Source organism: Chiloscyllium plagiosum, unplaced genomic scaffold (assembly GCF_037043375.1).
Source record: "Chiloscyllium plagiosum isolate Xiang-an unplaced genomic scaffold, Cpla_swu_hap1 HiC_scaffold_48, whole genome shotgun sequence".
NCBI classification, from domain to species: Eukaryota; Metazoa; Chordata; class Chondrichthyes; order Orectolobiformes; family Hemiscylliidae; genus Chiloscyllium; species Chiloscyllium plagiosum.
The window spans coordinates 17,784,152-17,808,656 of NW_028270186.1; the positions used below are offsets into that span (position 1 = coordinate 17,784,152).

Here is a 24,505-nt window from a genome sequence, read left to right on the forward strand (position 1 = left end):
CCCACCAATCGGCGACCGACACCCGGGGTGATGGACGGCCGCCTCACCAATCGACGGCCGGCCCGCTGCCGGGTGGGCGGGCGTCGGTCTGAAAATAGGTGGCGGCGGGACAAATCGCGTGGCGGCGGTAACGGGATGGACGGGCGGACGGGCCAATGGGGACAGACCGCCGCCGACTAAAGAAAAATCCCATCGGGAATTCTCGGTCGTGAATGTTTTTTTTAAATTTCCAAAAGGCGTTTTATTATTTTTTTTCCCACATTTCTCCCCCGACTATAAATTTTAAAAAAAAATCAAACTGACAAGAGCAGATGGAGGGAGCGCGCGCGCAAAGTGGGCGAGACGGTCCAAATTCTATCGACTGATAACGGTAACAAATGTATATCCCCGCATTTTTAATACCCCAAAAATAATCATTATTTTAGACAAGAATACTGATTCAAGCGTGTATTTTGTGGGGACCTGGTTTGATTTCGGTGGTGAGGGGGGGGGTTTGGTGCTTCCGTCCCGTTTCTTTCCCTCTCCGAACGGATTTTAATTTCGTTTCAATCCGACCTTTCCCGCAAAATAAAGACGGGATTGCAAAGAAAAGTCGGGAGCGTCGGCGTTATTTTTGTTCTCGGTCAGTCTTGGGGTGAGGGGAGCGGGGGGGGGGGGTGTTGTGGTCGAAGGGGAAAGAGCTCTCAAAATGGTCACCGGCTTCCAGAATGTTCTCTGTGGTCAAGGTGCAGAGGCAATGGGGCTGGGCCATTTAAAAACCTCTCCCTCCTCTTCACATCTTACAAATAAATCACCCTTTGCAGAAGTGGCAGGGATTTGCATTCGGGGAAACCGTGAATTTAACCTACCCCCCCCCCTTTTTTTTAAAATAAAAAAAATTAAATTCCTTTTTAAATCTTGTGTTGCAGCGAATGGGGTCACCTTGCGCTGGTTGAAATCGAGAATCTTCCTGTTTTGCAGATCCCCCCCCCCCTATCATTTTTGTGTGTGTTTGCACCAAGCCTGCTGACAGTTCAGTAAATTTCTCTCGCACTCAACGAAATTGTGAAGAGCCCCCCCCTCTTTTTTTTTAAGTTGCTTTCAATTATTCAGCATGTGTACAGCAAATTTAGTGAAGTGCCTGCACCCATCAACCCAGTCAATTTCTCTTGCACTGACCGAAATTGTGAAGCCTTTCTCCCCCCCCCACACTTTTCAAATTGCTTTCTTTTTTATTATTCAGCAAGTGTGCACCCAGTCAATTTCTCTTGCACTGACCGAAATTGTGAAGCCCCTTTTTTTTATTGCTTTTTATTATTCAGCAATTGTGCACCCAGTAAATTTCTCTTGCACTGACCGAAATTGTGAAGCCCCTTTTTTTTATTGCTTTTTATTATTCAGCAATTGTGCACCCAGTAAATTTCTCTTGCACTGATCAAAATTGTGAAGCCCTTTTTTTAATTGCTTTCTTTTTTCATTATTCACTATGTCTGCACCAAATCTAGTGAGGTGCTTGTATCCATCAACCCAGTAAATTTCTCTTGCACTTAGCGAAATTGTAAAGCCCTTCTTTTTGCTCATTTTAATTTTGAGTGTGCAACAAACCTGGGGGGTGCTTGTGTCAGCCAAGTAAAATTCTCTTCCTCGAAATCTTAAATACCCTTTTTGACCTTTCTCTAAAGTGTGTGTGCGCACGCATCAAATTTACTGAGGTGCTTGTGTCAACTCTTAAGTTTTCTTGCATTCTCCAAAATTATGAATCCCCCTTTTTGCTCATCTTTTTGTGTGTATATGCAGCAAACCTAATGAGGACCTTATTTATGTCAGCCCAGTAATTTTCTTTTGATCAAAAACAAAAATCTCCCTTCTTTACTAATTTATTTTTTGTGAATCTGTGCAGCAAACCTAGTGAAGGCTTTGTGTCAGCTGAGTAAATTTCTCACACTCCAAAATTGGGAATCTTGTTTTTGCACTTCTTTTTTATTCAGTGTGTGCAGCAAAATCTAGGAAGAGGCTTGTAGCAGCTCAGTAAATTTCTTTTACATCATCAAAAACATAAATCTCCTATTGCTCATTTTTTTCTTTCTGATGTGACTGCGTCCAGCAAAACCGACTGAGGGCTTGGTGTCCTTTAAGTAAATTTCTCTTGCACTCGTCGACATTGTGAACCCATTTTTGCTCTATTTTTATCTTGTCTGTGCAGCAAACCTGGCAAGGTGCTTGTGTCAGCTAAGTAAATTTCTCTTACAGAGTCATAGAGATGTACAGCATGGAAATAGACCCTCAGTCCAACTCGTCCACGCACCGACCAGATATTCTAAACTACTCTAGTCCCATTTGCCAGCACTTACATTTCCCCCCCCCTCACTTCATGTCCCCTACCCCATTCTCTTGCCCACATCCATCCCCACCTTGCGCACTCCCCTCCACCTCCCCTTGCGCACTCCCCTCCCCCACCTTCGTCCCCACCTTGCGCACTCCCCTCCCCCCCCCCTTCGTCCCCACCTTGCGCACTCCCCTCCCCCCCTTCGTCCCCACCTTGCGCACTCCCCTCCCCCCCCCTTCGTCCCCACCTTGCGCACCACCCCCCTTCGTTCCCACCTTGCACACCCCCCCCTTCGTTCCCACCTTGCGCACTCCCCTCCCCCCTTCGTCCCCACCTTGCCACTCCGCTCCCCCTTCGTCCCCACCTTGCCACTCCCCTCCCCCTTCGTCCCCACCTTGCCCACTCCTCTCCCACCATTATCCCCACCATGACCGCTCCCCTTCGTCCCAACCTTGCCGTGCCCCTCCCCCATTCGACCCCACCTTGCCCATGCCCCACCCCTTGACCCCACCTTGCCCACACCCCTCCCCCTATGTCCCCACCTTGCCCACGCCCCTCCGCCTATGTCCCCACCTCGTCCATGCCCCTCCCCCTTTGTCCCCACCTTGCCCACACCCCTTCCCTCTTTGACTGCACCTTGCCCATGCCCCTCCACCCATTGTCCCCACCTTGCCCATGCCCCTCCCCCTTTGACCCCGCATTGCTGACACCTCTCCCCCTTCGTCCCCACCTTGCCCATGCCCATCCCCCCTTTGTCGCAAACTTGCCCATCCCCCCCTCCCCTTCGTCCCCCCTCCCCTCCCCTTCGTCCCCCCTCCCCTCCCCTTCGTCCCCCCCTTGCCCAGGCCCCTCTCCTCCCCTTCGTCCCCACCTTGCCCAGGCCCCTCTCCTCCCCTTCGTCCCCACCTTGCCCAGGCCCCTCTCCTCCCCTTCGTCCCCACCTTGCCCAGGCCCCTCTCCTCCCCTTCGTCCCCACCTTGCCCAGGCCCCTCTCCTCCCCTTCGTCCCCACCTTGCCCAGGCCCCTCTCCTCCCCTTCGTCCCCACCTTGCCCAGGCCCCTCTCCTCCCCTTCGTCCCCACCTTGCCCAGGCCCCTCCCCTCCCCTTCGTCCCCACCTTGCCCAGGCCCCTCCTCTCCCCTTCGTCCCCACCTTGCCCAGGCCCCTCCTCTCCCCTTCGTCCCCACCTTGCCCAGGCCCCTCCTCTCCCCCTCGTCCCCACCTTGCCCAGGCCCCTCCTCTCCCCCTCGTCCCCACCTTGCCCAGTCCCCTCCTCTCCCCTTCGTCCCCACCTTGCCCAGGCCCCTCCTCTCCCCTTCGTCCCCACCTTGCCCAGGCCCCTCCTCTCCCCCTCGTCCCCACCTTGCCCAGGCCCCTCCTCTCCCCCTCGTCCCCACCTTGCCCAGGCTCTTCTTCCCACCTTCGTCCCCACCTTGCACAGGTCCCTCCTCTCCCCTACGTCCCCACCTTGCCCAGGCCCCTCCTCTCCCCTTCGTCCCCACCTTGCCCAGGCCCCTCCTCTCCCCTTCGTCCCCACCTTGCCCAGGCCCCTCCTCTCCCCTTCGTCCCCACCTTGCCCAGGCCCTTCCACTCCCCTTCGTCCCCACCTTGCCCAGGCCCCTCCTCTCCCCTTCGTCCCCACCTTGCCCAGGCCCCTCCTCTCCCCTACGTCCCCACCTTGCCCAGGCCCTTCCACTCCCCTTCGTCCCCACCTTGCCCAGGCCCCTCCTCTCCCCTTTGTCCCCACCTTGCCCAGGCCCCACCTCTCCCCTTTGTCCCCACCTTACCCCCTGCCCTCCCTCTTCATCCCCTCACCCTTTCTTCCCCACTTGCCCTGTCTTCGCCACCCCAACCCCAAATCCCTCTAATCCCTTCAATTCATATTCCATCATGATGCCTTTTAAATGTAATTGTACCATCTCTACCATTTCCTTTTGTAGCTCATTCCACACAAGCACCACCCTCTGCGTGAAAAGTTGCCCCTGAGCTCCCTTTTAATTTTCCCCCCTTTCATCCTAAACCAATGTCCTCTAGTTCCGGACTCTCCCTCTTGCATTCATCAAAATTGTGAATCTCACCTTTGCTCAATTTCCCTTTTTTTGTTTCTATATGCAGCAAACCTTGCAAGGTGCCTTTTTTCAGCTTGTAAATTTTTTTTGTGCTCACTGAAGTTGTGAATCCCTTTTTGGTCTTATTTTTACGTGTGCGGCAAACCTAGTGAGGTGGTTGTATTAGCCCAGTAAACTCCTCTTGCACTTGCTCATTTCGGTCAAGTTTTTGCACTTAATAGTATCGCAGAGGGGCAAAACACAATTTAAAAGCCAAACCAGTAGTAGTGGGAAGAGAATTTACTGGAGCACTTGAGAGGTATACGAAAGAAGTGGTAGCTTTAAAGTTGCCACTGTATCATTAGAGAGGGTTGTGTGGTGGTAGTTTAACCTAGCTGTCACCATACCTCAGACAACATGAGAGATTGAGAAGGTGAGTCCTTCATGTTAACCTCAGCCACTGTGGGAAATGAACCCACGCTATTATTGTCACTCTGCATGACAAACCAGCCAACTGAGCTAACTAACTTCCCAGTGTCTGTGCATGCTATTCACAAGTGTTACTGTTTTTTGTTTCCCTATCTGGCATATTGCCTTTGAGAAAGCTGGTAGCCTTACACATCTGCTAAGGAGATGGAGGAAAGCACTTGATCATGGCGGGGGAAGCCATTTGTTCAGTAGAAGTAAGGACATCTGTTCTTAGTGTCAATGGATTGCAGTAAATAAGGTGTTAACTCTTTGTGGTCCAATTTGAGCGAACACTGGCTTTATTAGATTTTTCTCTATGCTAGATAGGAAAAAAAACAGTACCACTGGCAATTCATTCCATATGCATACCACCCTCTGTGTAAAAAATGTTGTCCCTCAGGTTCCCTTTTATTCTTTCCCCTCTAACCTTAAACTTATGCCCTCTAGTCCTCTATTCCACAGTCCAGGGAAAAAGACTGAGTGCATTCACCCTATCCATGCCATTCATGACCTTATACACATTTATGACAAACCCTTCAGTCTCTTACACTCTAAAGAAAAAGGTCCAAACTTGTCCGACCTCTCCCTATAACTCAGACCCTTTGAGACATGCCAACATCCTTGTAAATTTCTTCTGCATTCTTTCCAGTTTAGTAACATCCTTCCGAAAGCAAAACTGAACACAATACTCCAAGCGCGGCCTCACCAACATCCTGTATAATTGCAACATGATTTCTCAACTTCTATAATCAATGCCCTGACTGATGAAGGCCAGAGTCGAAAAGTGTGGTGCTGGAAAAGCGCAGCAAGTCAGGCAGCATCCGAGGAGCAGAAGAGTCAATGTTTCAGACATAAGCCCTTCATCAGGAAGGTCAGTGTGCTAAAAGCCTTATACACTGCTCTGTCTACCTGTGACTCCACTTTCAGAGAACAATGCACCTGAACTCCAAGGTCACTTTGTTCCAATGCACTCCTTAAGGCCCTATCACTCACCATGAAACTCCTGCCTTCTTTTGAATTTCCAAAATGCAAGACCTCACTTGTCTTTAATACCATTTGCCATTTCTCAGCCCACTTCCCCAGCTGACCAAGGTCCTGCAACAATTTCTGATAACCTTACTCATTGTCCATGATACCACCTATTGTAATATCATCTGTAAACTTATTAATCATGCCTTGTACATTCTCACAATCATTGATACAGATGACAAGCAGCAATGGGCCCAGCAGCGACCCCTGAGGCATTCCACTAGTCACACGCCTCTAGTCCAACAAGCATCCTTCCACTATTACCCTCTGCTTCCTACCATCAAGACAATTGTGTATCCAATTTGCCAGCTCCCCACGGATTCCATGCGATCTAACCTTCCAGAGCGGTTGACCATATGGAACCTTAACAAAGGCCTTACCGAAATCCATCTAGAGTCAGAGATGTACAGCACGAAAACAGACCCTTTGGTCCAACCCGTCCATGCCAATCAGATATCCCAACCCAATCTAGTCCCACCTGTCAGCACCCAGCCCATATTCCTCCAAACCCTTCCTATTCATATACCCATCCCAATGCCTCTTAAATGTTGCAATTGTACCAGCCTCCACCACTTCCTCTGGCAGCTCATTCCATACACATACCAACCTCTGCGTGAAAAAGTTGCCCCTTAGGTCTCTTTTATATCTTTCCCCTCTCACCCTAAACCTATGCCCCTCTGGTTCTGGACTCCCCCACCCCAGGGAAAAGACTTTGCCTATTTACCCTATCCATGCCCCTCATAATTTTTTAAACCTCTACAAGGTCACCCCTCAGCCTCTGATGCTCCAGGGAAAACAGCCCCAGCCTGTTCAGCCTCTCCCTATAGCTCAAACCTTCCAACCCTAGCAACAGCCTTGTAAATCTTTTCCGAACCCTTTCAAGTTTCACAACATCTTTCCGATAGGAAGGAGACCAGAATATTGCAAGCAATATTCCAACACTGGCCTAACCAATGTCCTGTACAGCTGCAACATGACCTCCCAACTCCTGTACTCAATACTCTGACCAATAAAGGAAAGCATACCAAACGCCTTCTTCACTATCCTATCTACCTGCGACTCCACTTTCAAGGAGCTATGAAGCTGCACTCCAAGGTCTCCTTGTTCAGCAACACTCCCTAGAACCTTACCATTAAGTGTATAAGTCCTGCTAAGATTTGCTTTCCCAAAATGCAGCACCTCGCATTTATCTGAATTAAACTCCATCTGCCACTTCTCAGCCCATTGGCCCATCTGGTCCAGATCCTGTTGTAATCTGAGGTAACCCTCTTCGCTGTCCACTACACCTCCAATTTTGGGGTCATCTGCAAACTTACTAACTGTACCTCTTATGCTCGCATCCAAATCATTTATGTAAATGACAAAAAGTAGAGGGCCCAGCACCAATCCTTGTGGCACTCCACTGGTCACAGGCCTCCAGTCTGAAAAACAACCCTCCACCACCACCACCCTCTGTCTCCTACCTTTGAGCCAGTTCTGTATCCATGTAGTTCCCCGTATTCCATGAGATCTAACCTTGCTAACCAGTCTTCCATGGGGAACCTTGTCGAATGCCTTACTGACGTCCATATAGATCACATTTACTGCTCTGCCCTCATCAATCCTCTTTGTTACTTCTTCAAAAAACTCAATCAAGTTTGTGAGACATGATTTCCCACGCACAAAGCCATGTTGACTATCCCTAATCAGTCCTTGTCTTTCCAAATACATGTACATCCTGTCCCTCAGGATTCCCTCCAACAACTTGCCCACCACCGAGGTCAGGCTCACCAGTCTGTAGTTCCCTGGTTTGTCTTTACCGCCCTTCTTAAACAGACCATGTCTACTGCCTTGCTCTCATCAACCTTTCTGGTCACTTCAAAGACTCTAATAAATTTGTGAGGCATGATCTCCCCTTCCCAAAACCATGCTGACTATTCCTAATCAGACCCTGTTTTTCCAAACGCATGTTATCTCTCAATCTTCTCAGGTAACTTACCTATGTATTTGTATGTTTCCTTGACAGTTTCCTTTCCAGCCAACCACACCACAAATGTCAAAATGTTAATGTACCTATTCAAGACTGCTCAGGGAATCCCTGATGGACTCGACCTGTAAGCCTCTCTTGATTTATCCCGGAGATCGTACTCTGTAGCAGTCTGGAATACAAACTCTTACAGACAGTTTAGTTTAAATTATTATCCTTAATTACCAATGGCATCAATGTTACACTATAACATAGATACCTACAGGCCAAGCTTGAGTTAAGGTTCTAAAACCATTAGCAGAGTAGTGGTGCCCCTAAGAGCTCTCTCAGGCTACTCTTCTTATTGCTGCAAACCAGCTGTCTTTATACAGAAATTGGTATTAAAATTATAAAAGCACCACATGACCTTAATGGCAAAAGTTCGCAGAGGAAGAGAAACTCATTGACTAGTGTGAGTACGCTTGACTAGTTAAGCTACACGCACATCAAAGTGGAACCCTGATCAAGCTGGGCTAAATGGCCAGTTGCTTTGGCTAGCCAACCTTCCCTTTTAACAGTACATCACAATGAGACACTATTCTAAACTATGTGGGAAAGCTGAGCGAGGTAACCTCGCTCAGCTAACATGGCCAGTATCATTGTCCTACAAAACGGCTTTTTCTTTTAAAATCATCTTAGATTCCCAAAATGCGAGTTAAATTCATAACATTTCCTGTACCTCAAGCTCCAGTGAACTACACACAAACATTCAATCAATGCCAAGTAAGTGTACATTCAAATCAGACCACAAAGAGTTAACCTTTCCAACAGTTTCCGTCTCTGTGTCTGTCTGTCTGTCTGTCTCACACATGAACACCTTCCAACTTCCTTACTATGTCAGTTTCAGGCTTGGCGTTTTCCCAGCTTGTATAGGTAATGAGACATTCACCTTCCAGAACAGCCAAACTTGGGGAGCTGAACTTCATAAATTCAAATCTACTCCTTGTGGTATGCGTGAAAATGTATCAGGATTGTTTTGTCACATGTATCTTTTACTCAGCTTATTAAATTACAAGTTCCTTTCCTATTGAAAATGAGACTTGTTAAGAGTCTTTGCTATAAACCAGAAATTTAGTTATTCGACATCCAATTGTGAAGTATGTGCAACTCCAGCCCCCGAGGTGAGAATGAAGTACTACCACATTCCACAAGTGAACAAATGTTATCACTTACAGCGGTCCATTGACACTAAGAACAGATGTCCTTAATTCTACTGAACAAATGCCACCCCCACGTGCAGACTCCACACAGCCCTGAGGCTGGAATCGAAATCGGGTCCCTGGCACCGTAAGGTAGTCCTGAACTAAATTTGCAGAGAATTGACAAGCAGTTAGCAAAGGCAATTGAGATGAACAGACGAATGAACACAAAAAACTCAACAAATTTCCAAATGTCAGGGATAGTTCTGTGCAATATGGGCCTGATTATCAGTACAGGGCTAGGGTGCCCTGCTGATACGAGCTGATTTCCAGGTTCCGACTTCACACTGAATGGGAGGATGAAGATCCTGCAGTGATGGTGCACATTAGTACCAACAAGTTGGGTATTAGATGACACAGAAAGGATGTGGGTCGAGAAGTGCAGCCGGTCGGGCAGCATCAGGCAGAGCTTGTGCCCGAAACATCGACTCTCCTGCTCCTTGGATGCTGCCTGACCATTTGTGCTTTTCCAGCACCACACTTTATGACTCTGATCTCCAGCATCTGCAGTCCTCACTTTCTCTATATGAAGGATGTGGTCCTACCAGCAGAATTTAGGAAGCGAGTTAAGAAATGAGCAATGTTGGGATTACTCCTTGTGCCACTAATAGTGAATAGGTGCTTAAAATAGATGAATGTGTGGCTGGAGAGATGCTGCAGCAGGGGTGTTTTACGTTCTTGTGACACAGGTGAGTGTCAGAGGAGATGGACCTGCGCAGGTTGGACCTTTAGCACCCGAACAGAACCGGGATTCCTCGTGCTTGTACCATTTTTAAAGTTCAGCTGTGCACCCAGTCAGACACGGTCAACCAGGAGTTGCTCTTCACCTTTCATGTAGTGAGGAGGGAATCAAAAATAAACCCTTCTCAGGACACTTATTAAATATGGCTGGCACTCCTGTGCAAATTCAAGTGGCACTTTCATAAATCTATTACTGTTTAGAGACCAAGCTTCCCAAGTTGCTCATTGTTAGTGTCATTCCTTCTTAGAGTCCTGTCCAAGGGAATGCCACTCATCCCCTGATGCCCAGAGTAGCCTACAACTTAGTCATGTCAACCCTCGTGCTGCACTGTTCCCCTGTCAAAGTCAGGGTGTTGCAGTTCTTGATGATTCCTGTCCTTCAGTGCACTGTTGTCTCCTGCAGTCCTTCCCCACTTGTTTGTTGATTGTCCCCTCTGCACCAAACATGCTGTCCCTAATCTTCACATTGCACTTACCTGTTTTCCAACCCAAATTAATAGACCCTGATAACCATCCTTGAGTTATATTGAGCTAAACCCCAATACTGACTTGTGGGCCCACCTTCTGACCAGCTTGACGGTTAACCAGACCCCTGACTGATCTGTGCAGGTCCCGACTGATGTACAGTGACTCCCTAGACTGGTTGCACTGAATGACTGACTGACTGACTGACTCCGGCACACAATTTCTGACACTGACCACCCCAAGGAACTGACTGACTGTGTCCAAGCCCCTGGACTGATGTCAGATGATGCCTTTGACTGACTGTGCAGGGCCCCTAACTGAAGGCTGTCTCATGTGGCCTGACTTTGGACTATTCCCCGTATGACCATTTGGTTAAAGCACATGCAGCGTGTTTGCCATTTGATCAGCTGGCCCATGTTGTCGGTTTGAGATTGACATCATACAGTGCTGTATAGCAGCACCTCTACCCCTCGACTGATCGCTGCTGCTGAAAACCATGACAAGCTGCCTGGCCTTTTGTTTACCCTATGCAGCAAGGCAAAGTGGAAGGGCTATGAGCATTTAAGCTCTGGCTAAGAGTGAGTTCTGGAAGCAATTGGACTTGACAGGTAGCTCCTGAACACCTTTAAGCTGTACCTGAGGGAGCAAAAAGGGACAGGGCAAGGCAGAGATGCTGAGAGCATGAAGTAGTTGCAAAGCGTGCGAGCGCTAAGAGAGCAAGCGAGAAGCCCTGAGGTGCACCCGGGTTGAATCTGTGAAACTGGGAGCCTGTCCCAGCACCTAATAAAAGGTGGCAGTGTGCTCCAAAATGTAGCATTGATGTGCAGAACCATATTGCAAATGGATTGGAAATGTGTCATGAGGGTGTGCTGAGGTTGGTCCATTCCTGATGTCAACGCCCAATAGATGAAAAGTGTGGGCAGTCATTTGTCCATCGAGGATGCTCCAAGATGTTGATGACTACTGTCCAAGATGGAGGGCTGGAGTCACCAGGTAATCTCTTTGACTTCCATGTCAGGAACTGTCGCCATCTAGTTTCTATCTGACTGGTGGGATATTGGGGAAACTGCTCATAAGTGAGGCAACATTAGGCAATAATGACCCACTGGTGCACGCAAATGAATGCAGAAAGACCCCTCAATGTCAAGAATCTCATTAGTGCTATAATTCGCTATAATTTTCCAAGGCAAGGCAGAGGGGATTGGAAAGATTCTGCCCATGGTTTCAAGCAGACTGTGGATTTTTGTCCTTTAGCAAATGTGTGATGTCGGAGGGGACAGGAAACCAAGCCCCTGGACATGAGCAGAGGGTTTAACTTCATGTTGCTTAAACCTGAATATATATACATGAGGTTGTGTGAAATAGACAGCTGTGGAATATGATTGAGCAAGTGCTACAGTACGAAGTGTTGTGGCAGCAGCACCCCACTAAGATCCAGCAAGGTTGGTTCGTCAGTTGTTTCTTTCTTTCATCCTTGCGATGTTTGCTTCAGATGTTTCCAGAATACAATGTGGGAATGAAGTTACTCCTGAGTGTGTTGCCATTAGGATCAAGTTTCAGACTCAGACCATCCATGTAGAGATGCAGTTTTTGTTTTGCCACTGATATTGTGGAGGTGGATTTACAGCTGGCTTATACAACTGACAGAGCAACAACGCCTTTTGAAAATTTTCTACAGCTGCTCGTCCAATCACAGGCCGCTTCTCACTCATGTTTGCTGTCAATAGGCTATAAGTTTGTTTTTGATTTTTAATTAATTTGTTCAAGTTTTACAAAGTGGCACATGGACATCCAAAAGACTTTTGATGTAGGGTCATGCATCAGTCTTGCAAGCACAACTAGAGCTTGTAAAATGGAAGATACAGAAGCAACGTACATACAAAACTGGCTGATTGCACATCTCTCACTGAAGATTACTTGTTCAGTTTGCTATAGACAACCCATGTCCCATCCGATCATGTTGAAGTCAGCCTCAACTCAATATATAGAATGGTTAAGTGAACCATTCAGCCTGTTGTATCAGTACTGACCCTCTAAAGGAAAGATTCACCTCCTGTTACTTGCCCTTCTTATCTGCAGCCTTTTCTTGTCAGAAGATAATCTATTTCCATTTTGAAAACTTCAATCAAATCTGACTCAATTGCAACATTCCAGGTCTGAACTGTTACATAAAAAATGTTTCCCCCACCCAGGGATTGCCATTAAGACTATTGCTGTTTCTGGTCTATATTGATGACTTAGACCTTCCTTTTTTAGGGAACATTTCAACATTTGTAGATGATATAAAACTGGAAGCATCGTAAACCATAAGGAAAATGGTGTAGGACATCAAAAGGCCATTGGCTGGTTCATGGAATGGGTCGACAATTTATCATTGGGAAATGTGAAGATTCATTTTGATGGGAAGGCTGTAGAGAGGCAACCTAAAATAAAAGGTACAATTCGGAAGGAGGTGCAAACGGAGGGGGATCTGAGAGTGTATATGTACATAGTTCATTGAAAGTGAAGGGTGGAAAGAGCAGTTTATAAGGCATATTGTGTCCTAGGCTTTGTCAATATGGCGATAGTGTACAATAACAAGAAAATTATGATAAATCTGTACAAAACACAGGTTCACCTGGTGCAATTGCATCCAGTTCTGGGTCTGGCACTTCAGGGACCATGTGAAGGTAGAGGGAATGCAGAAACAAAAAAAAAACTCAGACAGGAATAGTTCCAGGAATGAGGATCTTCAGATATGTAAATAAACTGGAGAAGTTGGGACTGATCTCCTTGGAGAAGTAAAGGTTAAGAGGAGATTTGATCAAAGCGCTCCAAATCATGAGGACTGAGTAGTTAGGGATAAACTTGCTGTTAGTGGAAGAATTGTGAACCAGAGCTCACAGATTTTAAAAACAACTATTGGCAAAAGAAGCAATGGTTACAGGAGGAAATCCTTTTTATGCAATGAGTGGTTCAGATCTGGGTTGTATTGCCTGTGACTGTGGTTGAGTCACATTTAATTGAGGCTTTCAAAACTGAAGTGGATTATTATTTGAGAAGGAGAGATTTGCAGGGCTATGTGGATAAGGCAGAGAAATTACATGAGGCCGGTCCGAATGGCTTCGTGTGCTATAACCATTCTATGTATTTAAATAAGGCTGACTGCAGTAAACTGGGCAAGAGAGCATCAGTGAGAAATGGTCAAAGAAGTTTACAAAATGATACAGAGCCAGTTTCTATCCCTAAGCAGTAAGAGCCCTACTTAACAAAAAAAACTGTGGTTGCTAAAGGCAACGAAAGAAAGTAAAAGTAAAAGTGAGCAAACATACAAGAAGTAGCACTTATTCTGACAGTTGGGATAGACACATGAACCAACGAAGGCAGACAAAACAGATGAAGAGCTCCAAAAAAAAAACAGCACGCGAAGTAACTTGCAAGAGATAAATAAACACCAAATATTTTTCAGTTATAGCATCACAAACAGTGTGGGCCCCTTCACACTGGCAGCTATGAGGTTACGGGTGAGAATAAGAAAATGGCTGAGCGGTGACTAAGTCAGTGCACAGGAAATCCCAAGGAAATGGGATTTGAATCAGGAACTGGGACAGATGAAAATGAACAAAAGCAAAGTATCAACTGTAAGAAAAGGTGGGGGGGGGTGGGGAATGACAGACAGTAAAGAATGATCAGTGTCCAGATGGTTCCGATCTCCTAAAATTGAAGGAAGTAAGTGAGATTATCTCAGATGTGAATTTTCCTAAGTTCTCTCAGTTCAGGTACCATCCCTTCGGATTGGAAACCTTAAGAGCAGTAATGGCCAAATGCTGGATTAATTTGGGATATCTAGTGGGCGAGTTGGACTGAAGGGTCTATTTCTGAGCTTTACATAGCTGCTGTATTACTTTGGATGAGGATATTTAAGAAAGTTGAGAGGAGCAAACTGGGGAATTGTTCACCAGTTAGCTTAACATCTAATATCAGGAAATTACTTGCTTGGACTGGTTTTAAAGCTGAAACATTAATATATAAAAGCATTTCGTATTGGTGGGCCTGCTGCCATTGTGACCTGCCCGTGATCATCAACTCGGGGACTACCCCGAGGCCTAAAAATATTGCGCTATACGGGATTCAGACCTCCTAATAGATCACTGCAGTCTAATTTCTCAGCAAGGTACTGAGAGTTGTTCCTGAGTCAACCTGTGGCTTTTATTCTTTACAATCCCTGGTTGGGCCGACAACATTTCCCACAAAAGGTGTGCTAATAGAAATTGAGAGGATGGATTGAACTAATTTCCCTCAAGTTGCCATACTTTGGGGTCAGAGAGGTCAACCTCAGCAGCTTCCATAGTAGATCGTGACATCGTTGGATCACTGAGGATTGCAAGCTTTCCCTCCTTGAAACTGTGCAATTACAGAGATCATTACAGGTGGTTTCCAACCCTGGCATTGCCAGTTTATGCAGGATATTAATATTAGGGAATAAAACCGGTTCAAGCGTGATAGACCAAAAAAGCTTCGTTCTGCGCCTTGACACTTCTATGATTCATAGGGTCATACAGGAAACAGACCCTTCGGTCTAACTGGTCTATGCTGTACATACTCCCAAGATCGATTAGTCCCACCAGACTCGATTGGCCCATATCCCTCCAGACCTTTGATTCATGTACTAATCTAAATATCTTTTAAAAATTATAACTGTACCCACATCCACTGCTTCATTCGGAAGTTCATTCCACACACGAACCACTGTGTTTAAAAAGAAAGTTGCCTCACGCATCCTTTTTAAATCTTTCCCTTCTCACCTTAAAGTATGCCTCTGGTCTCCACCATTGGGATCTTAAAAATCTCTAAGTTTAGCTCTCAAACTCCTATGCTCCACTGAAAAAAGTCTCAGATTCTGTCTCTCGCTTTCCCCTCCTCTGGGCCACGGACTCCTGCCACCTGAATTGTCTTTCAGCAGTAACTCAGTGGCCAGTGACTGTCAAATGTTCCTCTTAAAAGCACCCACAGTCTGCATTCAGTCTTCTGCAAACTATGAACGATGCCTCCATTGCTGAGCTGCAACCTGTCTGAGCTGAAGCTCACTCCCTTGGCTCTGCAGAATGACCTGGACTCTAGCACTCTCAGCCTGCAGGCTAAAGTCCATGAGCTGAAGTAGCTCAGATGAAGTAATGGACTGGTGAGTTCATAAAATAATATTTCTACAAAGTATTTTAAAAGTACTGTTTTAAGTATTTATTTGATATTTTACAAGTTGATCTTTAGTACTTGAACTTTAATCATTATGTATGGAATGTCACCATGCTGCTTTAGTGATCTTTTATTGCCATCTACGGACAAGTTAACTTTCACACATTAAAAGGAGGTTACATTGGAAAATAGTTCTAAAAAGTGCATTTTTTAAACTCCTTTTAAAAAAGTAGGCAGCAGTAAAGTAGCAGCATAGGAGCGTAATCTGTAGCTCAAAAAAGTCCTATAATTGTTAAAATCATAATGCAAGCAGTCCCTCGTTTCTGCACGGCAACAGGAAAGCATAGAGAGGCAGGAATGCTATGGTGTAGTCAATTGAGAGAGCCACAGAAACCAACTAACTAAGTAAGGATAAAGAGAAGACCAGGGAAGAAACAGACAAAGAGTGAAAAGGTAAGCATTTTGTGGCTGTTCTGGTTTCCCCCAAACTGTGAAGCTGTGTAACAAGCTTGTTAGCTGTGAATAAATTGAGCCCTTTAAATTATCACCTTTCTGCGATTGCTGAAAAAACATAAAAGGGATACCTCATACAGCATGGATACAGACTCTTCGGTCCAACTCTTTCATGCTGACCAGATATCCTAAATTAATCTAGTCCCGTTTGCCTGACCTAGATAAGTACAGAGCTGAAAATGTGTTGCTGGAACAGCGCAGCAGGTCAGGCAGCATCCAGGAAACAGGAGAATCGACGTTTTGGGCATAAGCCCTGAAGAAGGGCTTATGGCCGAAACGTCGATTCTCCTGTTCCTTGGATGCTGCCTGACCTGCTGCGCTGTTCCAGCAACACATTTTCAGCTCTGATCTCCAGCATCTGCAGACCTCACTTTCTCCTCTAGATAAGTACAGCACAGAAACAGACCCTTCGGTCCAACCCTTCAGGCAGCATCCGAGGACAGGCAAAATCGACGTTTCGGGCAAAAGCCCTTCATCAGTTCCTGATGAAGGCTTTTGCCCGAAACGTCGATTTTGCCTGTCCTCGGATGCTGCCTGAATTGCTGTGCTCTTCCAGCACCACTGATCCAGAATCTGGTTTCCAGCATCTGCAGTCATTGTTTTTACCTTCGGTCCAACCCGTCCATGCCGACCAGCTATCCCAAATTAGAGTCCCATCAGCCGACACTTGGCTCACATCCCCCTAAACCCTTCCTATTCATATATCTATCCAGATGCCTTTTTAAATGTTGCAGTTGTACCAGCCTCCACCACTTCCTTTGGCAGCTCATTCCATACATGTGCTTGAACAAATTATTTATGCATTCCAAAAATGAATTAAACAAACTTTTATTGCTGTGGTATTGTAGGATAGGGGTCAAATGCCGCTCTTGTCTTTGAGGGCCCCTCTTCAAATATTTTCAAGGGCTACATTTTAATTTTCAGAGGGCACGTTTTTATTCCCGTTAATTAAATGATGCTGCCATGTGGCAATAATACCTTCTCTGGTTGTGTTGACATGCAGGGTATTTGGACTCTCTCTCAGAAGCAGAATTAGAATAATTCCATCAGTATCCTCAATAATTAACTCTCCAATAATCCTAAATACACAACACATTCTGTGAAGACATTAACTTCCTCGACACCACACTATTTGAATTGGTACAAGGCAATGCACGTAAGTTAACAAAAGTTATTTTTCAAAATAACTGACAAACAGTTCTACACTCTTTAAAAACCATCACTTTAACACATCTCCTGTAAACTGCAGAGGTTACAGCTAATGTGTTTCCATTGTATATACACACAACTCAAATTTTTAAACCAAACAGCTATAACCCTATTTATTGCATGTCAATCTCAAATTTAAATTTAACAATTGACAGTGTGCATTTAGTAGGATCCACTACATTTTTCTAAGTATTGTAACTCTTGAGGTTATGCAGCCCTAAACTAGAGATTCCACATATGTTTGCAAAGAATTGTTGCTTCAATCATTTTACAATTTTCTTGGATCCAGTTGGCTAAGAATTCTTTTATTGACAGTTTTAAATTTTGTGTGACTCCCTCTCTTGCTCTCTCTGTCTCTCTCACACACTCTCTTGCCTCCTTCCCACCCCCAACACTTTCTTCTCGCTCCCTAACCCTCCTGCATAAACCTTCACCGCTAACTCTGACACCCTCAGGTCGACACCCCTATCCCAGAGTTCCCACAGTTAGAACTCCCAGACCTATTAAAAGGCCGTTCCAGTCTCAGCAAAAGATCTCTCACCCTGGTGATTCTTGGCACTTCCATTAGCTCCCAGCTTCAGCTCCTTGACCTCAACTCTCCCTTGCCAGCTGCTAGCCCTGGTTCCTGGCAAAATACTCCCTCAACTATTCCCTCGCACCAGCACTGACCTCCCCAGCAACGTCTTACTAATCCAGTCACAGGCTTTTCCTCCGCTCCTGCCTTAGCCTTGCTTATAAACCGAGTGACAGCAAGCACAGGAGAGAACTGTATTGTCGTTGGAGGAGCAACTTCTCACCGTCACTCCTTCCATCCTCCGCATTGGCACATAATGGGCTCTTTTATGACTGATCTGATTCTCAGAACTGGAACGCAACCAGGCGATGACTTGCCTACCAGAGATAAAAGGGTGAAAATTGAGTTTGTCCCTCACTAATGCAATTTACCATCTGAAAAACCTGTAACCAGATGTTGCGTGGGCAAAGTACATCAAACAGTTTTAGTTACAAACAACAAGTAAAGTACGTGTAAGATTTTAAAAATAGTTGACACAAAAAGCTTTCCATACTGACAGCAATATTAATGAAAGTGAGAAAATACATAGCAGTGTTATATAAATACGTTTATTAGATGAATATGTCATATCACCAAGCTACGTACAATTTCCTCTGAACCTTTTTAAAAATAACAATCAGCTTCCCTCAGCGTCAAGTATAGAGGTAAGGAACAAGAAACACAGTGTATGGACAAGTGCAGCATTTAGCAGTTACATGCAGACATTTTTCCTGTTTTCATTTACTGTATGGAAATGTTAAAAAGAACAATTTTTTTCACAAAATTACTTTATCACTCTATTTCCATCTTAATTTACATTTTCCTTTTTGTAGCACCTTAGAAAGATATAGTTGGTTAATTTATTAAATGGACCTGCTATGTCTTTCATTTCTGAATAGCAGTTGCTGGTTCTCTGTACCAATATCTTGGTTACATTAAAGTTTAGATAGCAGCTGGATACCATACCAGAATAACAATACCTTGTACCAAATTACATGACCTAAATATGTATGTACTTATAAACAGGTATGTGTACATACAAATACAATGGCAAAAATAACACACAAAGAAATAAGAAAATGTAATATAAAACTGTAATATTCGTTAAAATTTCTCAATTCTTTTCTCTTTGTAGATTACTTACATTTTTGCCAAAGGCAATGTTAATTGTGCCTTTTAAACGATGTTGCCTTCAGACACATGTATGTATTCTCATGTGGTTTTTAATGGAAACATTTTGCCATAGTATGCATTTATCCCTAGATGACAACCAACATGCCATTTATTCAAAAGCCGTTGCTTTTGACGTGGTCTGTAGGATCTTTCCTTTTTTTTTTAGATTTATGCTGATGTCACCAGTAAATAATGAAGATTCCAAGAGGAAAGATTGAATATTCGCCATTTTTTTTAAGGCCTTTTATTTTTCAGATCTTCAGAGTATAAATGTCATATCAATGTTGTGCATCTTCTAATTCAGCCCTAATTTATTTTGTACCAGATTTATATCGCCAGTTACATAAACTGGAAGCTGCTGTCAGGCAATCATGTGAATCAGGAAGTAAATAGCGATTGATATTGTAGCAAGGCTAACTGCAGGTACCTGAAGAGCACTTAATGGCCATTGATGGGTAAGATGAATGGACGGATGCTGATGGAACTGTAAACCCCAGTTGAAATCTGTAAATAGGCTGTTCTGCATAGTTAGTACAGCTCTTAGCAAGCTGCCACTAGTCCATCAGCAATTGGTCACATTATTTACAAAGATGAGAATAACTTGGGAGAATCCTTTGTGTTGGCTGTGTACATATTTCTGTTGTCTTACTTCTTGCAGAACGTGTATTACAGGGTCATTGTGATTCAGAGTCTGGTTTAAACACTAAATGGGAATCAAGAAATATACTGCTTTTTGAGATATTTCTAGTCCATAAGTATTCAGCTCCAAGTTCATGGAATATCATTTTTGGTGATAGTATGTACAGTAGCAGTCAGTTTCGTTTGAAAGTACTCAAAATTAGTCAGTTTGGGTGACAGCACTCCCCTTAACCTTTCGGAACCTAAACAGCCATCCTGTCCAGTTCATGTTTATCCTGTGTTTAAGAACGCTGGCAAAAGGTATTTATTTTCTTGATTTGGTTTTTACTCTCTTCACCTGAACAAGCAGGTCACGTCCTGTTTACATTCTCGTACCTCACCTTAGTGCCTTGTACCTTGCTATTTGAATCCGAGAAACATTTTAGTTACCCAGATCTTATCCTCATTTTGAGCAGTTAGCCTGCCTTAACACTGGAGCACATATATGTCCTTATAAATTAGCAGAGACATTGATTTGTGTACAGTACCTTCTGGTCAATATGGCTTAGTTTGTGGTGTTTTTAGCAATGCAGCAATAGAGCAAAGAAAAGCAAATCTTTTTTAAAAGATGCTAATGACTAAGATAGAGCATTAAAATATTGCTAGGAGAAAGTGAGGACTGCAGATGCTGGAGATCAGAGCTTAAAAATGTGTTGCTGGAAAAGCCACAATTATGGGAGTTTGCCTTTAGGATTAGGATATACTCTGAGTCTTCAGATTTTCTCACGAGTTGGAATGTGTGCAGACGGAAAGCCATTCCAGCTTTGCATTATTACAAACTAGGCACCATCAGTGCAATGTACGTACAATGACCCAGAACATACTTGTGAAGAAATGTAAGACCAGTAAGTATCTTTGCACCCACTAAGATATAACTGCAAGCTAGACTTATGTTAACTTTAAGAAGTTCTGAGTCACCAATTCAATTGCTTGCAAGTCTTTTATATTTTATTGTCACTGCAAGAAGAAAGCCTGCCTTTCAACACCATTTGTTTTTGGGATGTGGACAACACTTGACAGTATTTACTGCCCATTCCTGTTTTTCCTGAAATGTGTTAAGAATCACGTGCAGCTCAGTGTGTGTACTAGACCCTTCCCCAGAGTAGAGCTTGTGACCATTAGGTTGCTAGCTCATTATCACCAAAATTCATTGGCTTGTTTAATTCTAGAAGGACCATGATGTACCTTAAACGTTACATTCTTAATTCCCACAACGTTAACAAAAGTAATTATATATTTATTTGATCTTTTATCTTTATTGTCACTTCACCTCATCCTTCACGTTTCAAGGCATTTGACTGCAAATAAGTGGGGTCATACTTTAAAAGTTCAAAAACAATTTACTGAATAAGTTGAAGTTAGCCTTTAATAGTTTGTTGCATGACTGTGCCACATGACATTATTTAAAAGTTGTGGAGTATTTGGAAGGTGTGGGTATTTGTTGTAGATAGGTTGTGCAAATGATGATTCATACCCGATGTGGGAATCCAGGTGTGTTTTCTCATGATGGTTATTAAAGATCATAAATGAAATGAACTTGAAAAGTTTCAATCCCAGTGACCACAGGTCCAAGGGACAAAACTGTTAACTCATTCAGGACCCAATGAACTAGAAATCTCAACTCAGTGGCTACAAGAGACTGATCTGGGAAAAACTAAAATGTCACTTTTCTGAATTTTAAACTGCAGCATATTTATATATTATTATCAGGCTCAGTTGGGCAAAGAAAGGCTTTTGGATAGTAAAGGTGTGCAGGGAGAAGATCAACACTAGACATTAGAGCCAGCTTGGGAGCAGAGGACCTCCATAGCCCCCTCTGCATTGCAATATTTCAATTATTCAGATTCTAAATAAAGGATAAAGTTGATGTAATTTGTACTGCATCCTGCTTTTACTGTATCTACCCTAACAATGTTTGATACATTGTCAGGTAATCTAAAATTGTAATTGCATCTATTGATGTGCCATTTTTATTTCTTCATTGGTTTCACAGAATGGCAGATCTCGGAACCAAGGAAGTAAGGCAAACTAAATATTTTAATACATTGCAAAGGAACCTAAAAATGCACAATGTCCAGAACAAATATCAATTTTATTAATGCAAGGACATACAGACAAGAAATGTTCCACCTTTATTCTGAAAACAAAAGTTATTTGTAATTATTCCACTTCAGGTCTACAGTTCGGAACCTTTGATACAGGGTGTGAATGTTTCATAGACTCCAAAGATTCTGACATTCTACACACATGCTAGTGAATCCAGATTCAAACTAGATAGAAATATATATAACACCAGGGAAGACTTCCAAAGAAAATTGAATCCAGAGTAGATTCTTTCTGAGGTTTAATAGAAAGGAATTTTTTTTTTCCGTATTGCTGAACAACGTACAACCAAGCCATACAGACAAGTTTCCAGATCAAATTCTTGCTCTTGTGCAGTTAGTAGTGAGTGAGAATAAGATTTGGGTCATTTATAATATTAAAGATCTGACAGCAAGAGAGGGGAGGAAAAAAAGAGCCAAAATTCCCATTACCGTTTACTGTCCGGTCCCTCGTGATAGAAAGGCATGTGTTTGTGGTGACTAGCTGAAGTTAGCATGAAGTTTGACAACATTGGTCAAAAGGTTTATTGAGACTTGCTGTAAAGCTTCATGTGTTAAGAATGGTCACCTGGAAAAAAAACTAATTGACGGCAGTCAGCTCTCAGACTGTACCCGAGATGAAGTCCAGCCGTCATGAAAGGCAAGACAAACACTGAAATATATTTTCAAAAAACGATTGTTTTGAAATGAATGCTGACTTGAGAATTAATCTTAAACATAAAGATGACGTTCCCAGCCCTTTTCTTTTGGTGCTGAACCATTTAGAACATATAACTAAACAGCAACAGTACATCAGAACAGAGACTATCACAAATCATTATATACAGTGTGACTCAGGAACATGCAAAAAAGACAATTGTTTTGGTACTTAAAAACAGAATTGATTCAAATTTTCCAGATAATTTAGTCCTATAATTTGAAAGCACTCCAAAAGTAAGATGAGCAGTGTAATAAAACAGGAACATTCATATGTGTATATATAAAAAATAATTTTCCCCAAATCAGAAGGTTTATTGGCACTTGTAAAGAAATGAAATGATTTTCTTCCAAAGCATTGTTCTATTAAAATACTTAAAGGGTTTTATCTGCACACAACATTTGGTATATGTTCTACAGCAAGTTACATTTTGTAAACCATGTCCAGCAGTCAGTCTCCGACCAGAATTATGGTGGCAGTTTTCTAGATTGCAATTACATTATGAAGAAATTACAGAACGATATGCATTGGTAGAATTTATAGAAACAATCTTCTGTTTAATTTACAATTATCAGAAGTAGAATTTTGAGTGAGGGTGTGTTGTATTGTTGTTACTGTATTGATGATAACATTAGCAACATTTTCAACACACCTTAAAACCGAAGACTGATTGTGAGTGGAGAGGTAGCACGTTAAGTAGCATGGGAGCCAGCTGAACAGAGTCCACATTAATGACCAAACAAGGAGGACAAATTACAAGATCTGATGGGAAATATATATTGTTCCTTAGAGAAATGAAAACAATAGTTATGTTTTAGGTAGCGATAGATAGACCCAGAGCAAAACCAACATGTACTGTGCTACGTTTGTTCACTTTATATCTGAATATTTGGGTATAAGCCCAGAACTCGCATGATATCCAAATCTGCAGAAAGATAGGGAGGCGCAGGAAGTGGAATCTGAGGGCCAAAGAGTGCTGCAAGAGGATAGGGTGAACAAAAAATAAAGGCAGACAGAGACAGGTCCCTGATTCAGAAATCTGTTGACACTGAGGCTCGTGCGACAGTGGAATGTACCCTGGAGTTAATGTTAAAACATGAGATAGGTCGGTGATTGAAGGAAAATGGGAATATGAGGATATGGGAACAGGGCAGATAAACTGGAACAAGGATAACTGTTTGACTGCTAGGGTTATATTGTACATTTGGATATTGCTGTTTTTATTCAGTCTTCATTAATGGAAATTCAGCTATTCACGGACAGCCTGACTCACTTATCAGAATAAAGTTTGTTAGAATGTCCTATTAAAGTGTAGTTAAAGTTTAATCAAAATATCTAGTTATGTCAATATAGTTTCACAGCCATGAAAACAACAGTACAGCACAATAATGCAGTGCATTATTGGGACAGTACATGTTTTACTGTAACTGGTACAGTGTCAACACACAGGAAACCATCAAGAAAGATTTAAAATGTTCATGAAACTACATGAAATGACTAAATGTTAACTTCTCATCTCGCTTATCACTGAGCCATGGGATATTAATTAGGAGATTAATGTCTTCAACATTACTGTTTGATACAGTCTCCTAAATATCTCTCTCTCTCTCTCTCTCTCTCTGAGAGAGCACTCCTGTGGTGTGATAAGACAATGATGATTTAACCTTTTACAGCACCTCGAGAAGAATATACTGGCTGAGGAATAAGGGGAGTGCACAGAAAGCACCAGCAGAAACGGAGGGAGGTAAACTCAGAGATCAAGTCCTCCTCCACAACCCTTCAGCACTTTGTGACAATGAGGCAGCCTCAGGGGCAGCTGCCTGTTTGAACCTTTACTCAGGAAATGGTGCTCAGTTAATTAAAAGTAAACATGGGAGAATTAAGAAAAGCAAAACCTGACCATTAGAACAATGTGCTGTCTTCATCACTCTCTACCCCTCTGGACAGCATCTCTTCCCTCTCAGCACAACAGATGATCCCTTAAACAGCAATAACAACAGGTCCTTACTTCAACTGGAACCTACTATCCTGGTCCCCCGTGCTGTTAACTTTTATTTACATTTCATTGCTCTCTCCCCGTTCAGGGATGTTTAACTCTACTTTATCCAATCCGTTAGCCTGACCCTTACAACTTATGAATGTCCTCTGT

The 24,505-nt window shown here is 43.5% G+C and overlaps 1 long non-coding RNA gene across 1 annotated transcript; it reads left to right on the top strand.

The window, feature by feature from the left end:
- Window positions 1-187: 187 nt before the first annotated feature.
- LOC148135705 (uncharacterized) lies at window positions 188-24,503 on the top strand. Its single transcript, XR_015754885.1, has 3 exons — window positions 188-370; window positions 5,470-5,691; window positions 24,030-24,503. It is a non-coding gene; the product is annotated as an uncharacterized LOC148135705 (long non-coding RNA).
- The last annotated feature ends 2 nt before the right edge of the window (window positions 24,504-24,505 follow it).